Source organism: Pyxicephalus adspersus, chromosome 2 (assembly GCF_032062135.1).
Source record: "Pyxicephalus adspersus chromosome 2, UCB_Pads_2.0, whole genome shotgun sequence".
Lineage (NCBI taxonomy): Eukaryota > Metazoa > Chordata > Amphibia > Anura > Pyxicephalidae > Pyxicephalus > Pyxicephalus adspersus.
Window position 1 is genome coordinate 18,250,600 of NC_092859.1, and position 12,995 is coordinate 18,263,594.

The 12,995-nt window shown below is 41.0% G+C and overlaps 1 protein-coding gene across 1 annotated transcript in view; it reads left to right on the top strand.

Annotated features, from left to right (window-relative positions):
* Nucleotides 1-11,234: 11,234 nt before the first annotated feature.
* The window catches only part of PLEKHA2 (pleckstrin homology domain containing A2), a 57,160-nt gene continuing 55,399 nt past the window's right edge, over nucleotides 11,235-12,995 (top strand). Inside the window, exon 1 of the mRNA XM_072399775.1 lies at nucleotides 11,235-11,845. The gene's annotated coding sequence lies outside the window, so the exon portion shown is untranslated. The remainder of the gene's footprint in view (nucleotides 11,846-12,995) is intronic.

Sequence of the window (12,995 nt, forward strand, 5' to 3'; positions counted from 1 at the left end):
AAAATGCCTTCTGGTAACCCTGAAGCACAAAAGAGTCCATCAATGGATTCTCACATGGTCCAGGTTGGTTGGCCAAGATTAGAGTGTTTGGATATAGTATGAGCTTCCTGGTACAATCAGTAGAAGAAATCACCAAAGTTTCTGTGAAAACTATTTTTGGGTCTTCTATTGAACCGCTACAAGTAGGTAAATATTCAAATATTGATCCCCTAAACTCTATCTTGGTCCATGTGATGCAAAGAAGATCAGAGCGTTCTTCATGCCTGGAGTCCTGGTGAGTCAAGTGAGGAATAAGTTCGTCAGGTCTCCATATAAAAAGCCACAGAGATACCACCTTGTACACCAATCAGCAACTTTTGGTATAACAAATCATATTTTTTTATTTTGCAGATAGTGTTATAAAGTCTTGCTCCTACAAGTCCTTCTGTGATCACGCTCATCAAAGTGGAAACGGGGCCAAGATTGAATGCTGCTTCTCAGATGACTGCAATGGCCCAGCCAAGGGGAACCATGCGGGCCTGAAGAACTCTGCTAGCTGCCCAGTGCTGCCCCCTATCTTGATTTTCACAGCACTGCTGATCCTCAGAGCCCTGTGAATAAATGTGTAGATAAATGTTGTACAACTGGTTGATAATAACATGTCCAAACACAACACACTGGGCACAATGCATACACAACACTACTAAAATATGGTGAGTATTCATGTACTCCTTGTGACATTAGCACTTCTTAAAAAGGGGAGTTGCCATGGGAAAAAAACATTTCCTTGTGAATGTCAGCATCCTACACAAGTTCTAATAGAAGTGCATGCAAATCAATCAATAGATCTTTTTTTTCTGTTCAAATACCAAATCACCATCTCTTTTTGATGACCCAACATTGTGTTTTAAATACAAACAACACTGGTAATTAAAAAAAATACTTCTGCCACCTTTTGATAAAATCTGGTATTGCAGCATGACCAAACCATATTAATTGTGTTGGTTTGGAGGTAACCGTATGAAGCTACCATTGCTCATCTCTCTCTAAAATTCTAGTTTCATGACTGTCACTTCTGCTTCTTTATTTTACATTTATGACCCAAAACAAATATACAGATAAGAATGTTGATCATCATACTTGGGTCTTCGAAGAACCTAACCAGAGGGTCAGGTCAGTGCAGTACAATGAGAATTGTAAGCAGAGCTGCCCTGCTACTGTCATCCAGGTATACAGGGTGACCACATACACAGAGGGATCTGAAACTAATAGGAGTTTTCATTTCAACCTATATTATAATAAAGAATATTGCCAGTTTATTCCCTATTACTGTAACCATGTATACATCTCCCCAAGTTCCAGGCTGCTGATTGGACAATGACGAAGACTGACCTACCGTACTAAATGGTGTTCAGAACCCATTGCACCCCACTAGATTCCAAATGTTAAATGGAAATCTCCCTATATTAATAATAATAATAAAAATAATAATAATAATAATAAAAAATAGTATTTATATAGCGTCCACATATTGCACAGCGCTGTACATTAAATAGAGGTTGCAAATGACAGACACATACAGACAGTGATACAGGAGGAGAGGACCCTCACCAGAAGAGCTTACAATCTAGTAGGTGGAGGAAGTATCACACAATAGGAGGGGAGATATGGAATGATGGGAAGTAGTGAGGGTTTAAGAGACAGAAGAAGACTAGGCAAGTTTGGAGGAAGTCATTAGTAGGTCATTGAAAGAGTAAAGAGAGCGGCTAGGGGGGGTATTTTTCTATCAGGTCAGAAATGTAAGTAGGACAAGAACTGTGGAGGGATTTGAAGGCAAAGCACAGGAGCTTAAATTTGATTCCAAGGTGAAATGGAAGCCACCAAGTTCCAGGCTGCTGATTGGACAATGACGAAGACTGACCTACCGTACTAAATGGTGTTCAGAACCCATTGCACCCCACTAGATTCCAAATGTCATTCTTTTCCTAGGTCATGTTAAATGGAAATCTTACTGGCTGCTACAGGTAACCCAAGGGATGGGAAATAATGTACAGGAACAAAGGCACTTGTCATCTTTTTTTACCAAACCTTGCTAAGCGACTGCCATTTATTATTACAATTATTACTATTATTATTATTAATAATATTATTATTAATAATAATAATAATAATAATAATAATAATAAAAAATAGTATTTATATAGCGTCCACATATTGCACAGCGCTGTACATTAAATAGAGGTTGCAAATCACAGACACATACAGACAGTGATACAGGAGGAGAGGACCCTGGCCAGAAGAGCTTACAATCTAGTAGGTGGAGGAAGTATCACACAATAGGAGGGGAGATATGGAATGATGGGAAGTAGTGAGGGTTTAAGAGACAGAGAAGACTAGGCAAGTTTGAAAAGATGGGTTTTGAGTGCTCTTTTAAATGAGCTGAAAGTAGGAGCAAGCTGAATAGGAAGAGGAAGACTGTTCCAGCGAGTCGGGGCAGCTCTAGAAAAGTCTTGGAGCCGTGCATGTGAGGAGGTTATCGATGAGGAAGTCATTAGTAGGTCATTGAAAGAGTAAAGAGAGCGGCTAGGGGGGTATTTTTCTATCAGGTCAGAAATGTAAGTAGGACAAGAACTGTGGAGGGATTTGAAGGCAAATCACAGGAGCTTAAATTTGATTCCAAGGTGAAATGGAAGCCAATGGAGAGAACTACAAAGAGATGCAACAGAAGAGGAGCGGTGGGAAGAATGGAGGAGTCTGGCTGCAGCATTTTCAATCATATTTTATAAGACAACTAAAATGTTGCAGGTACCAATAATAAATGTATTAATATGTGTAAAATGTATTGCAACATTTTGCACATTGCATTTTATTTCAATTTATGGCAATTCTGCATGCCTGGTTCTGATTTCATTTACTGACCTTAAGCTTGCTGTTTGCATTTGATTTATACATAAATATTTTTATTTATTCTCTCTATATATAATTATATATGTGATATAAATTTATATGATATAAAATATATAATAATAGTAACCTTAGGTCTGCTGAGGAAAATTGTAGGCCAAAATCTTCCTTTGCAGGGCATCAAATGTGGAGTGAATGTATATTCCAGTGAATGAGCAGGACTCAACATGGGCAGAAAGTCTTTTTAAATGTTAAAATTATCATTTTACTGTGAAGAAACGTTGGTTCAAGGATTTTTTATTTGTCAATTTCAGTTTCAGTCTCTCATTTTTAGGTTGAAAAAGAGGAAGTTGGCTGCATTCATCGGAGATTAGTCACACATTCACTGGCTGATTTGAAATATTTTAGTCAGCTGGATCACATTTCCTGTAACTTCATACTGTCCACTATTGACACCTGCACACCTATTTAGAGCAAACAATGTGCTTCACATCATAATAGAACGTTGACCTTTTTATTTCTCAGAATTTGAATCATCAGAGGAACCCTAATGCTCACCATAGGAAAGATTAATTCACATTCAGTTCAATCACCTTCAACCAGTTTTTGACCATTTGGATAAATGCCAATTGCTTTCATATCTTCCATTTCGGGTGACCCAGAATTTGAAGGTGGTTGAAAAAGTTTCAACATTACTTAATGTATGGCCATCACAACACACCACAATGTACGCTGGAAATGCTGGTGGGGAATATTAGGAAGAAGGAAGTTTTGTGAGAACCAGACTTGCATCACATTTCATGTCCAAGGAAACCTAATTCCAACCCAATACCCAAGACCAGATTTATATCTTTTTCTCCCCCTGCGTCAGTTATCTGGTGCTGCCCTCCCTCCTCCAGGGCAATAGAAGGCTTAGAAGCTGAAACATACATACACTGCTCACCTCCTCTCTGCTAGCTAGTTCTTTAACTCCTTCCCAAAATCACCATGTACAATGTGTTTGAGGCTATAGAAAGGGCACAGGGGCAGATGGGGCATCTGGGAAAGGCAGTGCCAGGGGCCTAAATGCAACCCATAATAGCTATGGCACTCTAGGTATAGCCTAGGTGGCCGTGTGATAAATCCAGCTCTGCCAATACTTAGGCAAAGCAATAATTCTCACATTATTAGAATGGGGCAGTGGTCGCCAACCAGTGAAAATTTGGTGGTCCACAGAAAAATTTAGACTTTTTTTTTGAAAATTTTATGTTTTAATAATACTAAAACAAAAATAATATTTAAATAAATTCTTATATTGTGAATGGCAAGTTTCACCTTTATATTGCACTAAATTCAGGAACTGTACTAAAGACGAAAAAAAAGAGATTCAGATGTAATATAGGTGATGTTCAAATTATTTGCATTTGCAAATGCACCTTTACAAGTGTACTGCAGCACTGAATGCAGTGTTTTGTAACCTGAACTGTGCCACATATGCATTATGAAAAGACTGCACAGTCTTAGTGAAAATTGGCCCTTAAACTCACAGATCTCATCTCAATAAATATTTCTCCTTCACTGATTAACCTGAACTGTGCCACATATGCATTATGAAAAGACTGCACAGTCTTAGTGAAAATTGGCCCTTAAACTCACAGATCTCATCTCAATAAATATTTCTCCTTCACTGATATTGTTTTTGGTAATGGTGTCTTCAGTAGTTCAGGTACTGATGTGTCATGCATCACATTCAAGCTCCTGTCCTTTGCCTTCAAATCCCTCCACAGTTGTTGTCCCACATACATTTCTGACCTGATAGTAAAATACTCCCCTAGCCGCTCTCTCCGCTCCTCCAATGACCTACTAATGACTTCCTCACTCATAACCTCATCAGACACACAGCTCATACTTTTCTGGAGCTGCCCCGACTTTCTGGAATGGTCTTCCTCGTCCTATTCGGCTTGTTCCTACTTTCTGCTCATTTAAAACAGCCGTCAAAACCCGTCTTTTCAACTTGCCTACCCATCTCCTTCTGTCTTTTGAAACCTTCACTACTTCTCACGATTACATATCTCCCATCCTATTGTGTGATACTTCCCCTACATCCTAGATTGTAAGCTCTTTTGGGCAGGGTCGTCTCCTCCTTCTGTGTCACTGTCTGTATCTGTCTGTCAAATGCAACCTCTATTTAATGTACAACGCTGCATAATATGTTGGCGCTATATAAATCCTGTTTTTTGATAATAATAATATTGGTGCTACATGGAGGACTGTCACTGCTGTTCTGATAAATTCAAGACTCTGTACAGAGCAAGGTAAGGTATTCCAAGCCTTTTCATTACATTTACAGCCCTACAACACTTTTCAAACAGTTGCATAGATATATTAAAGCACCTAAGCAAGGAAATAACTAATGGCTGCTGTCCCAAGGAACTTGGAACGCATAGAATGTGCCAGGGTGCCAAGTACAGGGTTCAGCACCTAATTTACTAAAGCTCTCCAAGGCTGGAGAGGATACACTTTCATCAGTGAAGCTGGGTGATCCAGCAAACCTGGAATTAATCTGATCCAGGATTATAAACATTTGCTAGCAAATAGCAAATAACTTTGAAGAAATCCATTCCAGGCTAGCTGGATCACCCAGCTTCATTAATGAACGTGTATCCTCTCCAGCCTTGGAGAGCTTTAATAAATCAGACCCATTGCTTTGCATTGCATTTACAGTGCTGGTGTGGTTCTTCCTCCAGCAGACAAAAAGAACCCATTGAGCCAAAGCAATATGTTACTTGCAGTACATGCACCACAATGCAAATGTAACTGTATAATAGTTCCCAAGTATTCCTATTCAGTTTATTGGGAGCAGGTGAGGGCTGGCTTGAGTGTGCAGCAAATTGCTGATGTTTACTGTATGTAATCCTAAATGGGACTTTTAGTTAGTTATTTAGAGCTTTGGCTTCCTTTTGTGTATCTGGCCCTGATCACCCAGACCAGAGTAGCTGCATGAAAGGACCAAAGACAATAATTAAAAATAAAGTATCAATTCTTTTTTCACATTTAGCAACAACACCCTAGATGGGACCACTGTACATGAGCAAAATACATGTGTTACAAGGCACAGATAGAAGTTGCAGCCCTATTACTTTTGCAGCATACATGGTCCAGGGCATAGAATAAAAATCTATAAAATAATGCCCTGGAAATATTTTGCTGCCTAGAAATCTGGCGATTAACAACTGAGGCTTTGCAGCCAAGCATTTTTTTTAATTTCATGCCATAGCTGTTGTCTGATTAGAGTTCCCCATTATTATCAAATCTAAACTGAAATGAACAGCCTATTTACCATGGGACATTCAGGAAATTTGTAACCCTCATCTGCAGTGGGACTTTTTGCGGATAAAACCAGATTTAGTGCAGTTTTTCACAGGGAAAGTTTGGGCTGAGCAAAATTACTCATCTGAAAAGTTTTCCAGGGAGGAAGTTCAGTCATACTTATCTGCGGGTAACTTCAAATAAGCTGGATGGGTTTTCTTGTAAAATCAAAATCCAGATAATTTCTTATAATATATTAGAATGATCTCACAATGACTAGATCTGTAACTAAAACAGCATCGCACACCCAAAAAAATGGATGGATGTGCTGCATTGTGAATGAATACCAGTACCTGACCTAAAAGATGATGTTTAATGTGTTAATATTGGATACAAATAATGGGGTAAAGTGCAGCTATCATGGTTATCAGTGAATGTTGCTGATCCAACAGAATCTAGATCTACAAGAACTATAAATGGTGTGAGAACAGAATAAAGGAAATCTGAGAATATAATAAAGCTGACATTAATATTGTCTATTCATGAACACGCTTCTTTTTTCGTAGAGTAGATGATCCGTTGTCTGTATTGTATGTGGACAACTGGGGTAAATCCTTGGGAAACTTCCTTTGCTAATTCTGCTAACACATATTGCCAGTAATATAAACATGATAGGTGCAGCTATCATGGTTATCCAATACTTTCCAGGTGAGTGAAGCCAGGGACCAAACAATTGGTAAGTAGGTAATAGTCCTCTATGTTCAGGTTGACCATGGTGTTCTCACCCAGGCATACAGTTCCTTGTGGACCTAAGTCCTCTACACTGGAGTTGTCCAGGGTGGTATCATCCAGACATATGGTCTGGTATGGGCCCGTAGGCCTCTACATTGGGTGGTTTGGGGTAATCCCATCTAGACCCATGGTTTGTTGTGGGCCTCAGTCCTCTACATTGGGTTCTTCAGGGTGGTCCAATCTAGTAACATGACCTGTTGTTAAACTTCATTCTTCTACCCTTAGACGTCTGCATTAGGGTTGTCCAAGGTGGTCCCATCCAGACGCATGGCCAGTTGTAGACCCTCAGTCCTCTACATTGAGCTTATCCAGGGTAATCTCACCCAGACAATTGGTCTGTTGTAGACCCTTAGTCCTATATATTGAGGTAGTCCAGGGTAGTCCCATCCAGAAATATACTCTACTGTAAACCCTAAATCCTCTGCACTGGTGTTGTTCAGGGTGGCCTCATCCAGACACATAACCAGTTGTAGACCCTTATTCCTCTACACTGGGATTGTCCTGCATAGTCCCATCCAAACACATGACGAGTTGTAGACAATAGGGTTGTCCATCATGGCTCCATCGAGGCACAAGACTTATTGTAGACTATCAGTCCTCTACATTGAGGTTGTCCAGGGTGATCCCATCCAGACAGTTAGTCTGTTGTAGACCCTCAGTCTACATTGAGGCTTCCCGGGGTCATATCACGCAGACAATTGGTGTGTTATAGACCCTTAGTCCCCTATATTGAGGTAGTCGAGGGTGGCCCCATCAAGAAAGATGATCCCCTGTAAACCCTCAATCCTCTGTACTGGTGTTGTTTAGGGTGACCTTATCCAGACACATGACCGGTTGTAGACCTTCAGTCTTCTACATCTGGATTGTCCAGAATGGCCCCATCCAGACATCTGACCTATTGTAGACTCCCAGTCCTCTACAATGAAGTTGTCCAGCATGACCCCGTCCAGACACATGACCTGTTGTAGACCTTTGGTCCTCTACAATGGGGTTGTCCAGCATGGCTCCATCCAATCACATGATCCACTGTAGACCCTCAGTCCTCTACACCGGGGTTATTCAGGGTGGTCCCATCCATACACATGTGGCTCTATTCTTGGCTCCTGCAGCACTGCAGATCTGATGGATCATTTACACTGAACAAAAAAACCCATGAAAAGAGAATTTCAGCCTTCCAATTCTCTTCAATCATGTTAATGGTTTCTTGTACGTAATGCTGAAATTATGTGTATGCTGACCATGATTCACATTTCAGAGGAAAACTGACCACACAAAATCTAACTGATTTAGTTATTAGTCATATATGACTTCCCCCCTGACACTATTATACTGACTTCATTGGTCCATCAGCACTTCATGACATTGCACTTTCCATCTGTCAGCTCTGAGGAATGACTGAATTGAAGCAATGTAGCTTGGGAAATCTTCACTCCTATGTCGGCCATTTCTGCCAGCTATCCCTAGCTGACCCTGCAATCTAAAGAAAGTCACAAGAGATTTTTTCCATGGACATTTCTGTGTCTTAAAGTAAACCTGGAACCTAATATAGCCCAGATTCTCCTCTATGTATACTTACCTGTCTTGTCCTTTCCTACCAGGGGGTCCCAGCTGGAGCCAAGGGTTAGCATCAGCCTGGACAGAAACATTTAAAGCCGAGGTCAGCAGTGATATTCTCCTAATAAGAATGAATTCAGCACACACTTTGTAGACAATGATCACACCCCTTGACACACCTTCTTATCCAAGCCAAGAAGAATCAATACACAACAAGTGATGGGTTAATCCGATAAATGTTTTTATTTTCATCATTTCATTTCCTTTTTATTGCAGTAATTTGTAGGAAGGGGAGTGGAGGGTTCGGGCAGGGTCACATGTCAGATAGTTCACCCTTTCATCCCCGCACACCTCTTTTGGACCAAAGCAACTTTCACATTTTTTGCCATGGTCCTGCCATACCTGAGCTATCACATGATACAAAGTAACACTAGTATCAGTCTGCTGCAGAGGCATTTCCTCAGTCTCCTCTCATATAGAGATCAGGCTGCAATGTTGTAACTTTGTAACAAGTCACAAGGTGAGATTCTTTTTCCAAGGCTGATCTGTGTCACTTAGTTTTATATTGGGATTTACATGATCTGTCATTTCTGAATCAACAGGAAATAGATGCTGACCCTGGAGGATGCCTGAATAAAGATAGGTCTGGACTTCTGGGGAGAAAAGCTGATAAAAACCTGATTATTGTACACATTACTGTGCATGCATGCAAGGGAAATATCCATGATCCTAGGCTCACTGTAAGGGACATCTGAGCTATGATGGGAGTTTTGTGAGCCTGGCCACTCCCCATGGGAGCCATAGGATCCAAGCCATTACCATGGAAAGCATGGGAGTCTAGCCACTCCCCACAGGAGCTAATGGAGTCTAGCCACTCCCTATAGTGGCTTGTGAACCTAGCCAATCCCCATAGGAGCTTAGCAACTCCCAATAGGGACCATGGGAGTATAGCCACCCCTCATGGGAGCCATAGAAACCTGGCCACTCTCCATAGGGGCCATTGAAGTCTAGCCACTCCCCACAGGAACATGTGATCTTAGCCAATCCCCATGGGAATCAAGTGAGACTATCCACTTCTTATGGGTGCTCTAGGAGCTTAGCCACTCCCCATGGGAGCTTGTGCATTTAGCCACTCCCCATAGGATCCATGACAATCTAGCCACTCCCTATAGGAGCCATGGGGGTCTTGCCACTCCCCATAGGGGCTTGTGAACTTAGCCAGTCCCCATGGGAGTTTAGCTACTTACCTGTACTTGATGGTGGGGGGTACAAGTAACTTGCATGCAGCATTAGAAAATAGCTTGACCCACCTAAGATTTCATTAGTTTTGGTTTTTTATCAGTCAGGAGTTCAGCTTTAACAACACAGAACTTTTTTTATTATTTAGAAGATATATTTACTCTCATATAATGTATTCTTTTCGTAATTCTATACCATCTGTGCAGTCATCCAGTGTGAGATTTGGAGTAATAGGCTTCCTGTAATAAAGACCGGTCACTGCTCCTGTCTATCCTTGTGCAGAGTGACTGGTCTTTTATCCACACCCTCTTGTAGTTTTTTAAAGACAGTCCCTAGTGGGCGGGGCTGATAAACTCCTCCCACAACTCTGCCCCCATGTACAGCACAGTGATGATGTCACTGCTACTTTTACAAGGTAATATCTGGGTTTTAGGGGGCATTTGGTGGGTTTATACCAGTGGAATGTACTTAAAGTGGACCTGTCACCTCCTAACTCTTCCACATTTTAGGTGTAATTTTTGATATATGCTGGACCCCTTGCAGCTTACAGGAACATTCACATCATGCATATCAGAAGGTTGTAGGGGTGCCACCAAAGCATCACATGATTTCAGATCGATGGAAGTTCCTCTTCCAAAGAAAGTTTTAGTGTCCGGAGTTTAGCTTTAATCATCGTTGGTAGTGCAGTGACAGCTGAGAAACACACGTCTTGGTCATGTGGTCAGGTACTGGCTTGGATGGTCACATGATGGGAGCTCATACTCATGGGCATTTACATCACATGACTGATCATTTGCCTCCACTGATGATCTGTACCTCAAAGAGATTATTGGCAGTGCAGCAGAGCCAAGAACACAGGAAGTTATAAGCGCATACATTTTCTAGCAGGATCAGTTTTCTTTATTACAAAATGCTTTAAATAAAATATTAAAAATTCATTTTGGAAAGCTGTTTGTTTACGTAAACTTCAAAATGTGAGCATTGACAAAAGTTTTCTTTTACTTTTAGATAGAGCAGGAAAGCTTTCTATATTGACATATTTGTATCTTTGTAATTGAATATTACTATGTGTAAAATATTGTATTTTTGTAATAATATTTTTTTTTGTAGAATTGATTCCTCCTGAAGAGGTGAACCAGCCCCTTAGTTCCCCTTTTTCTCCTAGAGCAGGAAAGGGTTAAAATCTCAGCCATATAACTTTTTATCATTGGGGAAATTTTCTTTCATTTCCTGTCTTGCACACACAACAGGAAGTTAGAGGAACTCTCCCCAAGAACAGGAACAGTTCCCCTTATTTCTTGTTCCAGGGCCAGCGCTGATATTAGACTCCACAGAAAACCTTTACGTATTCAAAACCTAAAGATTCACCTGTGTCACTGCATTGCTTTACTGCACACCAGCTGAAAATTGAAATCTGGATGTAGGTGAATGATTGAGGAATGTAATACAAAAGTGTGTATGAGATTTGGGAATTGGGGACAGAGCGGAGCTCCAGATGTGCAGGTGGCTGAGATGTGTGAACGCGCTCATAGGTTGGGGACATGTCCCAGCAATAAGCAATGTCTATGGTATTGTGCCTGTGTGCAAGCTTCCTGCTTGACACTGCGCTGCCTCTGATAAACCAGCCCACAATTCTGAGAGCTTCTTTTGTGTGAGTGGAGGGGTGTGCATGAGGCGTGCCGACTGTCAGGGGAAAGACTGGCTGAGTAGGAAGCAAACAAAACACAGCAGAGTTTGTGATGAGCCGGATCCCTGCACGGTGACAACCTTCTCTTTTTCTGCACTTATTCTAGGGTGACAGTCGATTGGCTGCAGACTCATCGGACGACGGTTGATTGGCTGTAGGGACACATCGGACGACGGTCGATTGGCTGTGGGGACACGTAGGACGACGGCCGATTGGCCACAGAGACACCTTGGACAACATTCATTCCCTGCACACATAAATCCCCAAATCCGTAATTCCAACAAAGTTCTGATTTACGCCAAGGAATGAAATTCTAAAAACCATCGCAGACATTCGCTGATTCGATGGGCACCAGGGGTCACAAGATGGAAAAATATAAGAGTGACCGAGCCGTATGCTGAGGTACGTAGGAAGGGGGTCAATATTGATTCATTTTAATTGTTGAAAACCTGTGACCCCTTATTAAATTCTGGAGAATGAAAGCGCATATTGGGCTGTGCAGCGGTGATGCTGACTGCGCTACCTATGGTCAGCTGTGTGAATGGTGCCATTATATACAATATGCAGCATTGTCACTGAGGTCAGATTTGGATGGGTTCTGGTAGGTCAGCTTTAAATTCCTATAGATCACTTGGAGATTCCAGTGGTGGGAATTCTCAACTGTGGTTGGGTGTCTATGCCCACCAATGAGGACGTGGGAAAAGTATCACTGTGCAGGATGGAGAAGTCATCTGAAAAGTGTTACACCATGTAATGGGTGCAGCAGGTGGGTGGAGATGGGAATTCTGGGGGAAACATCTCACCCATGGAGCCGGGATGAGATCAGATTGTGGAGAATGATATGAAATGATTTGTGATCAGCGGGATGTAATTCATTATATATCACAATCTAAGAGTAGATCACTGGGAAAGGATCCCTCAGTGTGGAATAATTCCTATTATATAATGAACTGAGTATAGATCACCAGTCTGGTATTAGATCTGATGATCACTTTGCTACAGATTATTATCACAGGATCACACAGTGCGGGATTATCTATAATAAACAGTAATGTGATTGGGTGGGATCATGCCGTGCTTGGAATATATCTAATCTCCAATGATTGCTTTGCTGCAGAATATTATCACAGGATCACACACTGCTTGTATTGTTCATAATATAGACAGAACTGATTACCAAAGTGGGATCACTTAGTGCTTGGATTATATTTGATCTCCAATGATTGCTTTGCTACAGATTACTATGAATGGATCACAAAGTGCTGTGATTATCCATAATGCTTAGTAATCTGATTATCGATCACCAAGGTGGGATCACTTAGTGTTTGGATTATATCTGATCTCAAATAATGATTATTGTGCAGAATATTACCACAAGCTCATAGAGTTCTGGAATTATTTATACTATATACTAATCTGATCATATATTACCTGGAGAGGGGGGATCACTTATTGCTTGGATTATATCTGATCTCCAGTGATCACTTTGTTGTAGAATCTTATCACTGGGTCATACAGTGCTGGGAGTATTCATAATATATAGTGATTTGAT